General features: G+C 42.8%; 1 long non-coding RNA gene and 1 gene segment (V, D, J or C); one reads left to right on the top strand and one right to left on the bottom strand.

The window, feature by feature from the left end:
- Positions 1-19510, top strand: part of LOC308684204 (Ig kappa chain V-III region MOPC 63-like) — a 640679-nt gene that overhangs the window by 515204 nt on the left and 105965 nt on the right.
- LOC308684532 lies at positions 2871-5504 on the bottom strand. Its single transcript, XR_014029380.1, has 3 exons — positions 5405-5504; positions 3933-5291; positions 2871-3827 (listed from the first exon to the last, which is right to left on the bottom strand). It is a non-coding gene; the product is annotated as an uncharacterized lncRNA (long non-coding RNA).

The raw sequence follows: 19510 nt of genomic DNA on the forward strand, positions 1-19510 counted from the left end.
CCAACACAGACTGTGGAAACTTCACACTGGACTTCAAGCATCTTGGATTGTGTGCCTCTCCATTCTTCCTCCAGACTCTGGGACCTTGGTTTCCAAATGAGATGCAAAATTTGCTCTCATCAGAAAAGAGGACTTTGGTCCACTGTGCTTTATTAAATCCAGAGTCAACGCAGCCGTCTACCAGGACATGTTCAGAGCACTTCATGCTTCCTTCAGCAGACAAGCTTTATGGAGATGCTGACTTCATTTTCCAGCAGGATTTGCACCTGCCCACACTGCCAAAAGAACCAAAACCTGGTTCAATGACCATGGGATTACTGTAGTGCAGCAGAAAATGTTTTTAAAAAAAGGCATAGTTATTCTGACAGCAAAAAAAAAAAAAAAAAAAAAAAAAACCATGAAACACAAACCTGAGGGCTGTGGCAATAGTTCAATAGTTTGGATTGAGCTGATCAACAAACGGACAGGGAACTACGTCATCACGTTGAAAGGTCACGCCGGCGCCGGCCGAAGTACCGCCCCACTGTTTACAATGCGACCGTACGTAGGAGGATAATTCAAATAGTATTGTTTGCGATTATATATATAGAAATAGTATTCAGTGAATATGAATATGAATAGTATATGAATAACATTCTGATGAATATGAATAGTAGTTCAAATAGTATTGCCGGCGCAGGCGTGACCTTTCAACGTGATGACGTAGTTCCCTGTCCGTTTGTTGATCAGCTCAATCCGAACTATTGAAGGTAAAAAGTCTATAAATTATATATTTCTTTTTTTTAAATGACCTATCGTTTCGCTAGATAACAACCTATTCTTCAGCTGTGATCGCGTACAGCACGTTTAAACACTTAAAAGACTTTTGAAACTGCATTGATTTGGACTTAACGATGGTGACCAATGAAGTCCGTTGTAAATTTTCATTTTGGGGTGAACTAATCCTTTAACAAGTGCATTTATAATGTACAGTACCAGTGATGTTTAGTTCTTCAATTTGATGTTTTAAAAAATAGGAAAGTGGTCACAAGTATAAGCCCTGGAGTAGGGCAGGAGTAAAATTTAAACGTCTAACCTTTCTTTCTTTCTTTCAAAGATAAGATTATCACTCTTAAAGCAGAGATCACCTTACTCAAAGATGAGTGTGATTTTTTGAAAAAGGAAACTGAAAAGATGAAGTCTGCTGTCCCATCTGCAATGACACAAAGATATGCTGTTCCTATAGTGCCACAGCCCTCATGTTTGTGTTTCATGCTTTTTTGTTTTTTTGTTGCTGTCAGAATAACTATGCCTTTTTTTAAAAAAATATTCTGCTGCACTACAGTCATTATCACTATAAAATATCACAACCCCCCCATGATCTGCCTCAAACTTCACCAAAATGTGTTTTCTTCAAAATTACAGTTACTACGGTAATATCAGGTGGCACAAAATGTTTTAGAGTGGAGGATTGTTCGACAACTTAAAATTGAAGGTGTAGCTTGCTAAGAGCATGTATATACTGTATATTCATATTTTTGCAGTGCAGCAAGACCAATGGGACTCCATCAACTCCTCAACTTCAGAGTCCCCAGTGGAAGTTAAGAAAAAGAAGAGCAAGAAAAGAAAGAAGAAGAAAAGCAAGAGAAGCAAATAAAGGGGGGAGGGGGGGGGGGTATATATAATGTGTTACTTTGTTGTTTGAGTATACTGTAGAAAAGACAATGTTTTATTAAGATGAAAAAGTGTTTTGAAATGTTTTTGTAAAATAAAAGTCAGAAATTAAATTGGATCCTTTATTGTATATTTACTGCACTTACCCTGTAACTACACAGAACAAGGGGGTAACAAGCGCCACTTTAATTTACAGCCCGCAGGAGTTACACTTACCCTGTAACTACACAGAACAAGGGGGTAACAAGCGCCACTTTAATTTACAGCCCGCAGGAGTTACACTTACCCTGTAACTACACAGAACAAGGGGGTAACAAGCGCCACTTTAATTTACAGCCCGCAGGAGTTACACTTACCCTGTAACTACACAGAACAAGGGGGTAACAAGCTCCACTTTAATTTACAGCCCGCAGGAGTTACACTTACCCTGTAACTACACAGAACAAGGGGGTTACAAGCACCACTTTAATTTACAGCCCGCAGGAGTTACACTTACCCTGTAACTACACAGAACAAGGGGGTAACAAGCACCACTTTAATTTACAGCCCGCAGGAGTTACACTTACCCTGTAACTACACAGAACAAGGGGGTAACAAGTGCCACTTTAATTTACAGCCCGCAGGAGTTACACTTACCCTGTAACTACACAGAACAAGGGGGTAACAAGCTCCACTTTAATTTACAGCCCGCAGGAGTTACACTTACCCTGTAACTACACAGAACAAGGGGGTAACAAGCTCCACTTTAATTTACAGCCCGCAGGAGTTACACTTACCCTGTAACTACACAGAACAAGGGGGTTACAAGCTCCACTTTAATTTACAGCCCGTAGGAGTTACACTTACCCTGTAAATACACAGAACAAGGGGGTTACAAGCGCCACTTTAATTTACAGCCCGCAGGAGTTACACTTACCCTGTAACTACACAGAACAAGGGGGTAACAAGCGCCACTTTAATTTACAGCCCGCAGGAGTTACACTTACCCTGTAACTACACAGAACAAGGGGGTAACAAGCGCCACTTTAATTTACAGCCCGCAGGAGTTACACTTACCCTGTAACTACACAGAACAAGGGGGTAACAAGCGCCACTTTAATTTACAGCCCGCAGGAGTTACACTTACCCTGTAACTACACAGAACAAGGGGGTAACAAGCTCCACTTTAATTTACAGCCCGCAGGAGTTACACTTACCCTGTAAATACACAGAACAAGGGGGTAACAAGCGCCACTTTAATTTACAGCCCGCAGGAGTTACACTTACCCCGTAACTACACATTTGAAACGGGTAACAAACACTACTTACTATGTAACAATACGAAACAACACTATTTGCACAGTGATTACAGAGAAAGGTAGGCTACTCTTATAAAAAAACTAAAAAAAACCTTTTAATTACACAGTATATTTGCCCTGACATTTAAGTGTCATTGCAATACAATGTGATAAGGTAAGTACTAAGTACTACATGGTACGTTCTAAATTAAAGTCATAGCAGAAAAAAAATGTTGGGGCTAAACGTTAAGTAGTATAGTAAGAAAAGCCAATAAATAGCATTGCCAATGTTTTTCGAAATCAGCTGTTTATAAAATTGTTTCAGATTAAATTTTTATCATACTGTGCTTACATACAGCCATATATATATATATATTTAATTTACAACCCACAGATGTCAAAATTACCCTGTAACTACATTGCACAAGAACATATTTTTACAGAAATGAGATAAAACCTTTTATATACAACAGACGTACAATTTTTGCCTGGAATATATTAACAGAATAGGTACCTGTTAGTTTTAAAATAATTACATTATAAATAATCTGGTTGTACTCCTTTATTACCCAAAACTTAACATATTGTTCCCTTATACCTACACGGAAGTACACTATAATTACAGAAACGTACACCGTAATTTCGGTTAACTTACGAAGTTCTTTGCAGGTTGTATATCTGCTTGTTACCCCTTTATTACCCAAAACTTAACATATTGTTCCCTTATACAGAAACGTACACCGTAATTTCGGTTTACTTACGCAGTTGTTTGCGGGTCGTAATATAAAGTGTTACCCAAACATGTTTTACTTACATCATCATAAATTAATAAAGTCTGTGAAAGGTTTGAAATTGTGTAGTTTGTGATCCTCCATCAGTAGCTGCAGTTTCTCTCAGCTGTATCAGTGACAAAAATTAGACAAATCAGACAAAAATTTAAATTATATATATTTCACATTTTAAGAGAACTAATAATCATTGTAAAAACTGTATTACACAAACCTTGAATAAACAGTGCAATAGTCCAGATGAAGATGTTGACTGTGTTCATTGCTGTAGTTTAGTCTTGTGTGATGATGAAGATTGTGTTCTGCTCTCAGTCATGAAGTGATAAAAGGGATACTCCACTTTTTTTGTAAATAGGCTCATTTTACAACTCCCCCAGAGTTAAACAGTTGAGTTTTGAGTTGAGAATCGGACAAGACCATTAGCATCTCTCTCAAAAAAATGACCAAAGAGTTTCGATATTTTTCCTATTTAAAACTTGACTCTTCTGTAGTTACATCGTGTACTAAGACGGACGGAAAATGAAAAGTTGCGATTTTCTAGGCTGATATGGCTAGGAACTATACTCTCATTCCTGCGTAATAATCAAGAAATTTTGCTGCCGTACCATGAGTCCAGCAGGCGTAATGATATGACACAGCGCCTGAAAATAGGTCTAATAGGTTAGACAAACTTAGTCCCGGTCACGTTGGAAGTTACCGAGCTGGGGACTATTTTCAGGCGTGCTCATTTAAGCAGTGTCACATGATCAAGAGTGCAGTTATACTGAATATCAGCACGCCTGTGATTCTACCATAGACATGAAGAGCAGCACGACTGTCAATGTGATATTACTTTATATAACAGTTCTATAAGCAATCACTTTCTAACTTTCCTTTCAGACCAAATCTCATTAGTTAGTATGTATATTATTTCCACAACCACTGATGAAAGAAACCACTGAGATCAATCCTGGAGTGAGAAAACACATTAAAAACAGCTGGTGTTTCTGCTTCACTCCGCATCGCTCTCATACTGTGATCTGAAACACTGACAATAAAACATCCCAGTGCCATAATCAATATCAGCTCTAACTCTTATTTCATATCAAATATATTACTACCGATAAATGTATATATTTAAAGTTTTTAGAAACAAACATTGATATTGTGTAGTTTGTGATCCTCCATCAGCAGCTGCAGTTTCTCTCAGCTGTATCAGTGCAGTCACTGTGACGTCTGACTGACAGAGGTTTTTGTACGACTCTTTATCACTGTGTGAACACATAGCTACTACTGATAACGTGGAAACTCTTACAGTAATAATCTCCTGTATCTTCAGTCTGGACTCCACTGATGGTCAGAGTAAAATCTCGTCCAGTATTTGCTGTTCCACTGCCACTGAATCTAGATGGAGTTCCAGTATAAAGGTTGTTTATCCTATAAATCAGGAGTTTAGGAGCTTCTCCAGGTTTCTGCTGATACCAGTATAACTCATTGCTGTATATTCCTACATCTATATTACACTCTATTGTTGCTGTTTGACTCTGTTGGACAGTTTTAGCTTCAGGTTGAGTCAGAGTCACTGCTCTGGAATCTGAAGAAGAGAAAATAAAGTCAATTAGTTTGTTAATCACCTTTTAAGAAATCAATGTTTGTATATTAAAATGATCAAAACAACATATTATATTTATATTAAAAAGTAACAACCTTGAATAAACAGTGCAATGGTCCAGATGAAGATGTTGATTGTGTTCATTGCTGTAGTTTAGTCTTGTGTGATGATGAAGATTGTGTTCTGCTCTCAGTCATGAAGTGTTAAACTCACAGCACTATAAACACTCTCAGAGCACTGAAGCATGTGCTGACAATGCAAAGAAGTGGGCAGGATTTACAACAGCTTGTGCTGATAACAAACTCATAAACTCTACATAGAAGATTTTACTTTCAGAATAATGTTAAATGTGAAATATTTGTGTTTATGTTTGTCAGGCTGATAAGACACTAGGTTTTGTCTGGAGAATTATGAATGTAGATCATTTTAAACATATGTCATACGCAGCAGTTTCTCTGAGTTCAGTTCTGTGCTACACCTTTACAAGCATGTTAACAATGAGAAATCAAGAACTAAATAAATCAGTTTTACTATATTTAGAGTAATAAAGTTGAATCAATGTTGACATGTTGCTCTCTGGGAAATATTATCATGATGTCTATTTATTCCCACATGTTCCACATGCATGAAGTTCATCAGGACTCATAATCAGGTCATTATATATTAAACAATGTGCATCTGAAATGTTCAGAATTATTGATTAATTTATTTGAAGCTGCAGGTTTTTCTGTGAATCATGATGATTGATCTGCATATGAAGAACAGAAGCATCATTATGAGAAACTCCACAACATCATCCATGATCAAAGAGGTCAAAGGTCACCTCAGAGGTCACAGCTCATCAAATATATTTCTTTAAACAGTGTTATATCAGAAAGCATTTAGTCAAATCTGAATGAGTGAGTGTTGAGAAGAGCTGAGGATCTTCTAATATCAGTGTGTTGAAGTGTTGTTTCTCTCTCTCTGCTGGAGTGTGTGTTCACTCGAGTGGAATAGAGGTTTTTGTACGAGCGTTTCATTAGATTGTATCACTGTGGTGGACTTTCGGTGGAGGAACTAAACTGGTGATCAAATGTAAGTCTATTTAATTACATATTAAATAAAAATACAATTTATATTTCAGAAAGTGTTTTTTATAGTTGAAAAAAGAACAACATTTATTAATAATAATGATTATTAGATATTGTGGTGATACATTACTTAAAGTCTTTATGTATAATGCATTATAAAGCTATCAATAGCGTATGTTATAATGTCATATATGTTTTCATAAATAACTGTAACCAAAGTTAAAATGTTTTATAATATTTGCACATTCCTTGTTACATCTAGAATTGGTTGTTTGTCATGAGTTTTAGTGTATTTTTTTTTTTTTTTTTTGGAGGTGTAACAATGAATAGATAATATTACAATGTTTTAAAACTTTGGTTACAATTATTGATGACATTATACATGCATTATAATGTGTAAAACAATATATAATTAATGCATTAAAAATACTTTTATAATGCAATATGTATAAAGGCTTTTAATAAAGTGTAACTGATATTTTTGTATAATTATTGAATCTAAAACTATGATATTATTATAAGAATAGCATTATTCCTTTCAACAACAAAAAAAAAATATATATATATATAAAAATGAAATAAAACTCTAAACATATTTCCACACTGTGTCTCACTATGAGTTTATTCAGTTTATTACAGGTTTGTTTTTCCTTCATTTATTTCTACACTGAGTTCATATTTAGTTCATCTTTTATTGTAGAAATCATACATGGAAAAAGAGATTTGACATCAGAATGTAAATGTTGCTACTTTCTGTAGTTCAGTCAATGATACTGAATCTCTTTTGCTCATGTTGTGCTTATAATTCAGTGTTTTGTTCATTCTGTATGATTTAATTGTTTTAACTCTGTTTGAAATTGAGTTACATTTTCAGTTCAGGTGAATATCTCAAAATGTAAGATATTAATGTTCAGAGTGAATAATTGCTGGAATTAAAGCAGTCAGATCGGCCTGATAATAGATAATATGTGTTATAACTGCTGTTACACTTATTGATTAGATCATACATGCATTTTATTGTATATATCAGTGCATAATTAATGCATTAAAATACTTTTATAATGCAATATGTATGAAAGCTTTAAACAAAGTGTGTTGTGTGTGTGTGAATGTGTTGTGTTTGTCTCCTGCAGCTGGTCCCACAGTGAAGCCCTCAGTGTCTCTGCTGCCGCCCTCTTCTCTGCAGATCTCTGGAGACTCAGCCGCACTGCTCTGCCTGCTCAGCTCTTACTCTCCACAGGGGGCGCTGGTGAGCTGGACACTGGACGGGTCAGAGGTCACCGAGGGGGTTCTGACCAGCGCAGAGAGCCAGCAGGACGGCCGCTACAGCCGCAGTAGCGTCCTGACCCTCAGCAAAGCACGCTGGGAAGCGGGAGAGCTGTACGTCTGCAGAGTAACACATGATGGAGCTCCTCATGAGGTCTCGTTCCACAAGAGCTCTGAGTGCTGATGTTTCTCTCCTGAAGATGAGCCGTATCTGAGTGTCCTGTGTCAGGCAGGATTCACATGAGTCTAGTGCTGCAGCTGTAGTGATTTACAACTCAATACTGAAACTGAGTGTGTGTGTGTGTGTGTGTGTGTGTGTGTGTGTGTGTGTGTGTGTGTGTGTGTGTGATATCTTTCAATCTGCTGTGTTTGCTGCAACATTCAATAAAGCTTCTCAACAAGTTCACTTTGTGTCTGACAACATCATTCAACTAACAGATGAAGATGCAGGTGCTTTTCAGAAGGTTGATGTAGCAGTAAATGTCAAATAAAGCTCTTGGGGTTTGAACATGGTCTCTGGAGACAGAGCTGCTCTATTCTGAGAGGATCACAATCACTCCACCCTGACAATGCAAATGGGGCTTCAGTCTCACTCTCTGATTGGTTACATGATCTGGACTGGAACACTTTCACTTCTGCTTTAGTGAAGCAGCGCAGACAAACTGATCATTATATTCATAGGGGATTAAAAACTTTATTATATAAAAATATCCTAAAAAAGATCAAGATCAAGAATCAGTTGTTCTGACACTAATTGTTACATAATCATTACATTTATAGACAATGGTGTAAATATATATGAAAATGTTATGAAAATCATAATTAATACATAATTAATTTATAAAAGGTCCTGTGTCTCAAATGGAAAGCATCACGTCCAGACAGCAGAAGTGACTGAATGCAGTCTGTTCAGTTGGATTGACAGGGATCATATATTACAACTAAAACATGATGATCATATTGAAACACTGACTCATTCTCTTCATAAACAGATTTTTGTACAACTTTTTATCACTGTGTGAACACATATTTACTGTTGATGTAGTGTAAACTCAGTCAGTAATAATAACTGTAATATAGTAGTAATAATCTCCTGTATCTTCAGTCTGGACTCCACTGATGGTGGGAAATACAATCATAAATCATTATTCAAACCTGAACTAAACGCTGCCAGAGTCAAGAGGAAGATGATGCTGAAAGTCATGTTTGTTGGTTGATGAAGAAGAGCCCTTGATCATGTCATGTTCAGTTCATAGAGCTATAAACACATGCAGAGTGAAGCATGTGCTGATCATATAAAACGTCTCGGTTACGAGTGTAACCTTAGTTCCCCAAGAAGGGAACGAGACGATGTGTCGGTGATGTCATGACCAGGAAGGGATAAAAGCTAGTTTCGAAGCTAGTGCCGGTTGCACTGGATGTGCTTTTATTCTTTCCTGGTCATGACGTCACCTGCCTGTGACGCTCACGCCTGCCATTGGACTAGTTGACATGGATGCTTCAGACGCAATCATGCAGGAGGCGTTCCCAAAGCGTCATCGACGCATCGTCTCGTTCCCTTCTCGGGGAACTAAGGTTACAGTCGTAACCGAGACGTTCCCCATCGAGGAACTCGCGATGCGTCGATGACGCTTTGGGAACGAGAATACCCAAATCGCCATAATTTCAAGAACCTGAGTGTCAGCCTGAACAGAACTAATACATCAAGCATTAAGAACCTGAGACCCTGGAGTAGCGTCCAGATCTAGGCTATAAAATCTGACGAATGTGAGCGGTGAGGATCAGCCTGCTGCATCACAGACGTCTTGAAAAGAGGCCCCAGATAACAAGGCTTTAGAGGTCGCCATACTCCTAGTAGAATGAGCTCTAACCTCCAAAGGACACGGAAGGTCAGATGACTCATAGGCAAGAGAGATAGCCTCAACTATCCATTTGCTCATAGTCTGCTTAGAAGCAGGAAGACCTAACCTAGGTGATCCGAAACAGACAAATAATTGGTCGGACTTCCTCCAGGAAGAAGTCCGATGAACATAAGTATCCAATGCTTGCACTGGACACAAAAAGTTCAACTTTTCCTGGTCCAAAGATGTAAATGGAAGAGGACAGAAAGCCTGTAGCACAATAGGCCTCGGAATATTGGTCGGTACCTTAGGGACGTATCCCTGCTTAGGGAAGAGAAAAGCTTTGATCATCCCAGGTGCAAATTCAAGGCAGGTGGGAGAAACCGAGAGGGCCTGAAGGTGTCCGACTCTTTAAAAGGAATGAAATAGCAAGAAGAAATATACTCTTAAATGTGAGAAACTTCTCTGAGACTGAGTCTAGGGGTTCAAATGGAGCCCTAGAAAGGCCTTCTAATACTATTGCAAGGTCCCAGGCCAGCACCCTAGTGCGTGTTGCAGGTCACGAAGAAAATGAGTAATGAGTGGGTCTCTACCCAGGGATGTAACCCCCACCGGGGCGTGGAAAGCCGCAATAGCCGCCACGTATACCTTTAAGGTGGAAGGACATAGACCTGATGAGAAGCGGTCCTGTAAAAACAAGTACTGACCCAACAGAACAGTGGACTGGGTCACACTGCTGCTGGGGACACCAAGTAAATACATTCCATTTGAGTAAATAAAGTTTCCTCGTAGCTGGAGCTCTGGAGCTAAGAATGGTCTCCACAACCTCGGATGAGAGACCACTCTCTAAGAGTTGTGCCCCCTCAGGGGCCACACCCACAACTTCCAAATCTCTGGCCGGGGGTGAAATATAGTGCCCCCGGCCTGAGACAGAAGGTCTCTCCTGATCGAGATCTCTAAGGGAGGGCCGTCGAGGAGATGAATCAGGTCCGCAAACCAGAATCGACTCGGTCAGCGTGGTGCTACTAGCAGTACTCACTTACTCCATCCTGGCGGATTCTCTCCAGAACTCCTGGTAGCAGAGCAACAGGGGGAAAAGCGTACAGACGTAGCCTTGGCCATGTCTGCACCATGGCGTCCAGCCCCAGGGGGGCTGGATGTGTAAGGGAAAACCAAAGTGGACAGTGCGTTGTTTGCTGAGACGCAAACAGATCCACCTCTGCCTGGCATGTAAAACTCCCAAATGATCTCCACCGCCTCGGGATGGAGTCTCCATTCCCATGGCCTCAGCCCCTGCCTCGACAGGGTGTCTGCTCCTATATTCTGAATCCCTGGTATATATACTGCCCTCAGAGAGCATAATTTCCCCAGAGACCACAGAAGGATCTGGTGCGCCAGTTTGTATAGTGGACGCGAACGCAGAACCCCCTGACAGTTGATGTAAGAGACCACCGATGTATTTTCTGAACGGACAAGCACATGATGGCCCCTTAGGTCTGGGAGGAAGTGCCTCAACGCATTAAAGACAGTCATCATCTCCAGGCAATTTATATGCCAAGAGAGATGATGACTTTCCCATAGACCCTGAGCTGAGCGGCCTTCCATTACCGCTCCCCAGCCGGTAAGGGAAGCATCTGTCGAGATAGCAACTCGATGGCAAAGAGCTCCCAGTACCGGACCCTGGGACAGGAACCAGTGCTCCCTCCATATAGTCAAGGAGCGGAGACACCGCCGCGTGATCTTGAATGTATGAAGTGGGTTTCCCCTCGGGGAGAACCCTCTGGTCCTGAGCCACCACTGCAAAGGTCTCATGTACAGCAGGCCAAAGGGTATCACATTGGACGCCGCTGCCATGAGGCCCAACAGTCTTTCGAACTGTTTCACAGTGCGTGACTGGCCTAACTTTAGCTCTTTCGTGGCTGTGAGGATAGCGGCTACACGAGCGGGCGAAAGTGCGGCTCGCATCGTGACCGAATCCCAGACCACTCCAAGAAAAGCGGTCCTCTGTACTGGAGATAGCACACTCTTCTTGGCATTGAGCCTCAACCCCAATTTCTGAATATGGGCGAGGACGACATCTCGATGCCGAACCACCAACTGTTCTGATTCCGCTAAAATCAGCCAGTCATCTATATAATTCAGAATGCTTATGCCCTGCAGCCTGAGCGGGGCCAGAGCTGCATCTATGCACTTTGTGAATGTGCAGGGTGATAGAGCTAGACCGAAAGGAAGCACCCGATACTGGTATTCTTTGCCCCCAAAAGAAAACCTTAGGAACTTCCTGTGCTGAGGGAGGATGGAGACATGGAAGTAAGCGTCTTTTAGATCTATCGTGACAAACCAGTCCTCGGACCTGATTTGAGTCACGATCTGTTTGAGTGTCAGCATTTTGAACTTGAGTTTCTGAGCTGTACGATTCAAACGACGAAGATCTAGTATGGGCCGCAACCCTCCATCCTTTTTTGGAACAATGAAATAACGGCTGTAAAAACCCGATTCTCTGTCGGGTGAGTACACCTGCTCTATAGCCTCCTTCGCTAACAGAGCCTCTACTTCTTGCTCCATTACCAGAGCCTGCTCGGGCTGTACTACTGTGAGTAACACCCCGTTGTAGCATGGTGGACGAGAACCAAATTGGATTCTGTAACCCTTTTCTACTAACTGCAGGACCCATAGAGATATATTCGGCAGATTCTTCCATTCTGCCAGAAATTCTACTAAGGGAATGAGCCTCTCGAGGCTGGCCTCTGGTGTAATTAGAACCCCCCTCAGAGGGTGCGAGCCTGACGCAGCGTCGAAGTGACACTGCGCCAGAGACCGCGGCACCCCAAAGCACCAAGGGTGGCGGGGTTGGCAGAACGATCTCGTGAGAGTACCGAGATGGAATGGACCCCGTGTACTGAGGTGTACAATGTTCCATCTCGATTGGGGCTGCTCTCATAGGTCCGACACAAATGGCGTCAGGACCTCTTTTGAGCCGAAGCTTTCTTCGCAAGAACAGTCCTCGGATCGACCTTCTGCTTAGATTGCTTCAGCTGAGACTGTCGCCCCGGCCCCCATGATTTCTGTGGGGGTGAGCGGGACGCCGGAGTGTTTTTGTGTGTAACACAATGTAGCGGCAGGTTAGAAAGCGAATGCTGATTGGTCATTTACTGTGTCTGTCAGATGTCTGCTTCGCTTGAGTGGCTGGTCTTACGGTGCTAGGCGGAGCAGAGCGAGTGTATTCAGTTCATTCACGCTCGCTCTGTTCGCGTCAGTGGAAAAAAGCACTAATGCACAGTCACAAACTGTTTTGAAATATATCGTTCAAACGGAAAGATTTATCGGCCGATGCCGATATCTAAAAAAATCCAAATATCGGCCGATATATCGGCGATATAACGGTCGACCACTAGCTCTCATTGATATTGTTCATTGAAGCTTATAGAGTACAGTATTGTGTGAGATCGAGTAAGCGAGTGTTCCTGCATTTACAGTAGATATAGCATTTTCCTTCAGGTCACTCATATTCGTAATAATGAATCCTTTTGAATGTCTGAGATATCTTGTCCTTTTAACAGTCAAGGGGTTTTCCCGTGCCATGACACGTTAGTCATTTGTCAGTTGCGTCTTGCTTCTCCGTGTTCACAAGTTTCAGTCCTTTCAATATAAAAGTCTTCTCTACTGACTGACTCACTAAAAAAAGCCAGTCTTTGCCGCCATCTAATGGCGAAATAATGTAACTTCTGTTGCTGTTTACGGTCAGGGACTATTTTTTCCAGCAGAAGGAAGGCTTTTACTGATTTTACTTCATGAAAGTTGCATTGATACATATTTTTTGGCTTTAATATTTGTATTGTGTGATAACCGTTTTCTAAAAGCAATAAGGTACCCGAGGCTAGTGCTGTGCGGTGAATAAGTCACGGCTGAAGTGGTTGCAGGCGCTCGCCCTTCAGCTGTGACTTATTCACGATTCAGCACTAGCCGCTTGTACCTTATTGCTTACATAAAAGCGCTCCCTTATAAGCACTAAGCTGTCACTCATCTTAATTCATCGCGATCTCACAAAGTTCTGCTAATCGATTAAGCTGACTGTACAATGAATATCTTATTTAGCCTACATAATGTCTACACTTTTTTGTTACAAGTTAAACTATAACGAGAGGATTTGAGTGTGCAGATCTCAGCACTGGACAAAAACTCTGGCTTTTTTTATTCTAACTTAAACACGTCTGATTGGCCATTGCGTTTAAGAAATCAGATATGTTTGTGATTGGCTACATTGCTCAACGCAGCATAAATACGTTGTAAATAGAAAAACCTATTTATATTAGTTTCGACGCTCTCAAGAGCACGATCACCAAACCTGTTTATGGGTTTATGATGAGAGTATTCGTGAGAGAGCAGAATTCAGCCAGAATGTAGAGTTCAGCTCGCGCACTGAACACAACTCTGGTGTTACCCAAGAGCATTAGGTTAATTAGAAACGAAACTCTGTACGTCCCACCACACAGGGTTTCACAGCATTGCACACTATAACCAATCACACATGATCTGTTGAGATGCAATGGCCAATCAGAGGCATCAAGATTAGTAAGGCTCCTATATCACAATCTTACCACCCTGTGCACAGGTCCCACCACAACACACGCACATCAATAATTAAATGTTTTTCATTAGTTTTTTTTTAAAACTTTTTATGTTTCAAGTTAGAGCCCTGCACGGGCCTCAAATCTAGGCCCGAGCCCGGCCCTGGCCCGAGACGCTCAGGCCCTAGCCCGACCCGTGTCCGACAGCTCATCAGAATTATCAGCCCGAGTCCGACCCGAGCCCGTTTTTTTTTTTTTTTTTTTTTTTTACAGCGGCAGCCTGCCCTATTTGCAGCCATTAAAATATGTCCGTTTTGTTAGTTATGTTTCTTTTCTTTTCATTTCTTTATTAAGTTAATTTAGACAAATGTTTGGAGCATTTAAAAAAAAAAAAAAAAAAGTAATAAAAACTCAGTGAGTGTTTTAGCGCAATTTTCTGACGTCATGGGATCACAACACTAAGAGATAGTAAATCTTTTCCTGGATTTTTTTTGTGCGTTCCCGAGATTAGACCTTCCTTAACATAATGCCGAAAACCCGAAGTCTCTAGGTGGTCTGGTTGAGGAGTAGATAGAAGTGCAAGATTGGTGCGCACAGACAGAACAGAAATCATGAGTTAACAATCGCAATTTTGTCCGGTGGAAAATTGCGCTAAAAATTACGAGCAAGCAGCCGAGCCAACAGCGAGTAAAACATGTTTGATCAATTTAGCCTCTCAAATCAACGCTAATACTTTACTTGGCTACAATAAAATCCATAGATATAAAACACTTCAAGCATATCACAGACAGTTAGTTTAATGTTTATTTATTAAACCACAGTGAGTATTTTTTTTTTTAAAATACTGAGGCAGGCTCAGGCTGCTCGCAACAGCGCTCGCAAACGAAATGAGCAATAGAGCAAATAAAAAAAAAAAAAAAAAAAAAAAAAAAACTTGCAGGTTATCTTACCTCAAAAAATGCACCACAGAACATGGCCATTCTTTTTTCCAGTAATTTCCAACAGTTAAACGAAAATAAAGTCCAATCAAACGAAAAACGAAAAACATCAGTAGCCTAGTTTCCAACAGTTAAATGAAAATAAAGTCCAATCAAACGAAAAGTTAGAACAGTCTCTTACAGAGCATCGTGGAGAAAAAGAATAGCATCCACAGTGGGAGATTTTAACCCAGTCCTCTCTTCTATCACTCTGCGATTTTTCTCTTAATATTCTGCATTATTTGCAAGTGAGGTGAATCGTTGGTTGCGCTGACGGGAAACCTTCTGTTTGTGCGCGTGCTTGCGTGCGTGAAACTGTCATGTCAATCATGTCAGTGTAATTATTAGATTATGAAAGTTATGAGGTTATTAAATGTCTTTCTATGTTTGTTCTTCTATCGTCGACGTCAACTTCTCATATTTTTTTAATTAATGTCTAAAAATATAAAAAGAAGGATAACCCAAAAAAGGCCCGAGGCCCGGCCCGCATGTGAACTATGACGTGAAAATTGGCCCGAAGCCCGGCCCTAGGGGCGTAAAAAAGTCGGGGCCCGTCGGGCTCGGGCTGAAATGCAGGGCTCTATTTCAAGTGTTCTTGTTGTAATTTCTTTGGTTTATTTGGAGATCATTTTGTTAATCTGGTCTTTCGTTGCAGGAGCCGAGGCTTCAGGGCAGGCTGCTGGTAGGCCCTCGCGTGCGGTGGTGGGATTTGGTCATGGAGTGCTGTGTGTTCATGCTTGACCTTATTGATGTGTGTGTGTTGTGGTGAGACCTGTGCACAGGGTGGTAAGATTGTGATATAGGAGTCTTGTGCTCATTAAACTAGTTTCCCTGCCATTGGTAAGCCTCTGCCTTTTTTATTAGCGTCTTCAATGTTTGTATATGTTAACCTGGTCCTACAGTCTTTTAATGAGCTTCCAAAAGAAGGGGTCCCTTCTAGGGAGTGTGGCTAGGGGGCCCAAGGGACTCCCAGCCAGTCACTATTCAGGGGAGCGTGCCACCTGAAATACCATCAGGCAGGCCTGACCTGGTGTCACTACATAAGACACTAGAGTCTGGCCACTTCCTGTCTGTCTGAAGACAGAGCCTCTGGACACTTGCCTTAAGAAGGCATCCAACCCGAGGGACTGCAAACAGGCAGTGAACCACTCAGCCCGGATCTCAGAGACGGGAAACCCTGGAGAGTATGACTCAGCATAGTGCTTTACAACCCTTGCCAGCGAGGGGAGTCTCTCTACTCGATCCATGGATCTACCCAGTGTTTGTGTTTCAAAACACTGAGGAGGCCTGTGAGGGCCTAAAGGGAGCTACCTCCAGGAAGGCCTGGTAGGACCTCTAACCTGGCGACCACAACATGGGGGAGCTTGTATTCAACCACAATATGTGGGAGCTTACCTTCAGGAAGGCCGGTGAGGCCTCTGACCTGGCAACCACAACATGTGGGAGCTCATATTAGGAAGGCCGGTGAGGCCTCTAACCTGGTGACCACAGCATGTGGGAGCTCCTATCAGGAAGGCCGGTGAGGCCTCTAACCTGGCGACCACAACATGTGGGAGCTCATATCAGGAAGGCCGGTGAGGCCTCTAACCTGGTGACCACAGCATGTGGGAGCTCCTATCAGGAAGGCCGGTTAGGCCTCTAACCTGGCGACCACGTCATGTGGGAGCTCATATCAGGAAGGCCGGTGAGGCCTCTAACCTGGCGACCACAGGATGTGGGAGCTCACTTTCAGAAAGGGAATAAAGCGTACAGCGCACAACCCTTACCATAAAAAATGGAAATAGAAAGTACATGAAAGAAAGTGCATGTACTTAGCCATTCTGAACCCAAGAAGGCCTGATGAGGCCTCTAACCTGGCGACCACAGCATGTGGGAGCTCATACTCGGGAAGGCCGGTGAGGCCTGTAACACGGTGACCACAGTGTGTGGGAGCTCATCAGAATGTGGAAGTTAGCTAGAGAAAAACATCTGTCGTAATAAAGTGACGACAGGAAGTATCTAGAATGGGACCCGAAGAGAAAGACCAGGGTCTGAGCCACATAGGAAGGGACAGAAGCGATACGCGCATGACCCTTACCATAGAAAATGGATTTTAGAAAATACACAAGACATAAGTCGTGTGACTTACCATAAGCATGGTATAAAAAAGGTACGGAACGTATGTACCAAAAAGGAATGAAGTAAAGGTTTGCTCGTACTTCATCATTCTAAAAACACAGTATGTGTGAGCCCACATTCGGGAAGGCCGGATGAGGCCTGTAACCTGACATGTAAAAGCTCAAAACCAGGAAGGCCTGGTGAGGCCTGTAACCAGGGAACCACCTTACGTGGGAACCTATAATCAGGAAAGCCAGAAGAAGCCTGCAACCTGATAGACACAATACGTGGGAGTTCTCATTCAGTAAGGCCTGGTGAGGCCTGCCACCTGACATGAAAGAACTCATAACCAGGAAGGCCGCAGAGGCCTAAAGCCTGGTGACCACTAATTGTGGAAGGTTAAAACTCAGGAAGGCCGGTGAGGCCTGTGACCTAACGACCACCGCACGTGGGAGCTCAAATTCAAGAAGGCCTGGTGAGGCCTATAACTTGATAATCACAGTAAGTGGAAGCTCACAGCATGTAGGAGCTCACATTCAGGAAGGCCGGCGAGGCCTGTAACCTGACATGTGAAGACTCCTAACCAAGAAGGCCTGGTGAGGCCTATAACCTGGCGACTACAGTATGTGGGAGCTCATATACAACCACAGTATGTGGGAGCTCATACTCAGAAAGGCCTGGTGAGGCCTCTGACCTGATAACCACAGAATGTGGGAGCTCATAACCAGGAAGGCCAGATGAGGCCTGTAACCTGATGACCACAGTATGTAGGAGCTCACATTCAGGAAGGCCGGTGAGGCCTGAAACCTGACATGTGGAGGCTCTTAACCAAGAAGGCCTGGTAAGGCCTATAACCTGGCGACTATAGTATGTGGGAGCTCATATACAACCACAGCATGGGGGGAACTCATACTCAGGAAGGCCGGTGAGGCCTCTAACCTGGCGACCACAGCATGTGGGAGCTCAAATCAGGAAGGCCTAGTGAGGCCTCTGACCTGATAACCATATAACATGGGAGCTCATATTCACCACAGTATGTGGGAGCTCACATTCAGGAAGGCCAGTGAGGCCTGTAACCTAACATGTGGAAGCTCGTAACCAGGAAGGCCTGGTGAGGCCAATAACCTGGCAACTACAGTATGTGGGAGCTCATATTCAACCACAGTATGTGGGAGCTCATACTCAGGAAGGCCTAGTGAGGCCTGTGACCTGACAACCACAGCATGTGGGAGCTCATATTCAACCAAAATATGTGGAAGCTCTCATTCAGGAAGGCCTGGTGAGGCCTCTGACCTGATAACCATAGAATGTGGAGGCTCATATTCAAGAAGGCCTGGTGAGGCCTAAAACTTGATAACCACAGAATGTGGGAGCTCATATTCAACCACAGTATGTGAGAGCTATACTCAGGAAGGCCTAGTGAGGCCTATGACCTGATAACCACAGTATGTGGGAGCTCATATTCAAGAAGGCCTGGTGAGGCCTAAAACTTGATAACCACAGAATGTGGGAGCTCATATTAAACCACAGTATGTGGGAGCTCATAATCAAGAAGGCCTGGTAAGGCCTATAACTTGATAACCACAGTAAGTGGAAGCTCACAGTATGTAGGAGCTCACATTCAGGAAGGCCGGTGAGGCCCGAAACCTGACATGTGAAAACTCCTAACCAAGAAGGCCTGGTGAGGCCTATAACCTGGCGACTACAGTATGTGGGAGCTCATGTACAACCACAGTATGAGGGAGCTCACATTCAGGAAGGCCGGCGAGGCCCGAAACCTGACATGTGAAAAACTCCTAACCAAGAAGGCCTGGTGAGGCCTATAACCTGGCGACTACAGTATGTGGGAGCTCATAACCAGGAAGGCCGGATGAGGCCTGTAACCTGATGACCACAGTATGTGGGAGCTCACATTCAGGAAGGCCGGGTGAGGCCTGCAACCTGACATGTAGAAGCCCATCACCAGGAAGGCCGGTGAGGCCTGTAACCTGGCGCCACAGTATGTGGGAGCTCATAACCAGGAAGGCCTGGCGAGGCCTGTAACGTGGCGACCACCGTGTATGGGAGCTCATATTCAGGAAGGCCTAGAAAGGCCTGTAACCTGATATCCCAGTATGTGGGAGCTCATAACCAGGAAGGCCGGATGAGGCCTGTAACCTGGCGACCACAGTATGTGGGAGCTCATAACCAGGAAGGCCGGTGAGGCCTGTAACCTGACATGTGGAAGCTCATAACCAGGAAGGCCTGGTGAGGCCTATAACCTGGCAACTACAGTATGTGGGAGCTCATTTTCAAGAAGGCCTGGTGAGGCCTCTGACCTGATAACCACAGTATGTGGGAGCTCATATTCAACCACAGTATGTGGGAGCTCATATTCAACCA

Source organism: Scardinius erythrophthalmus (genome assembly GCF_964197995.2).
Source record: "Scardinius erythrophthalmus genome assembly, chromosome: 24".
NCBI classification, from domain to species: Eukaryota; Metazoa; Chordata; class Actinopteri; order Cypriniformes; family Leuciscidae; genus Scardinius; species Scardinius erythrophthalmus.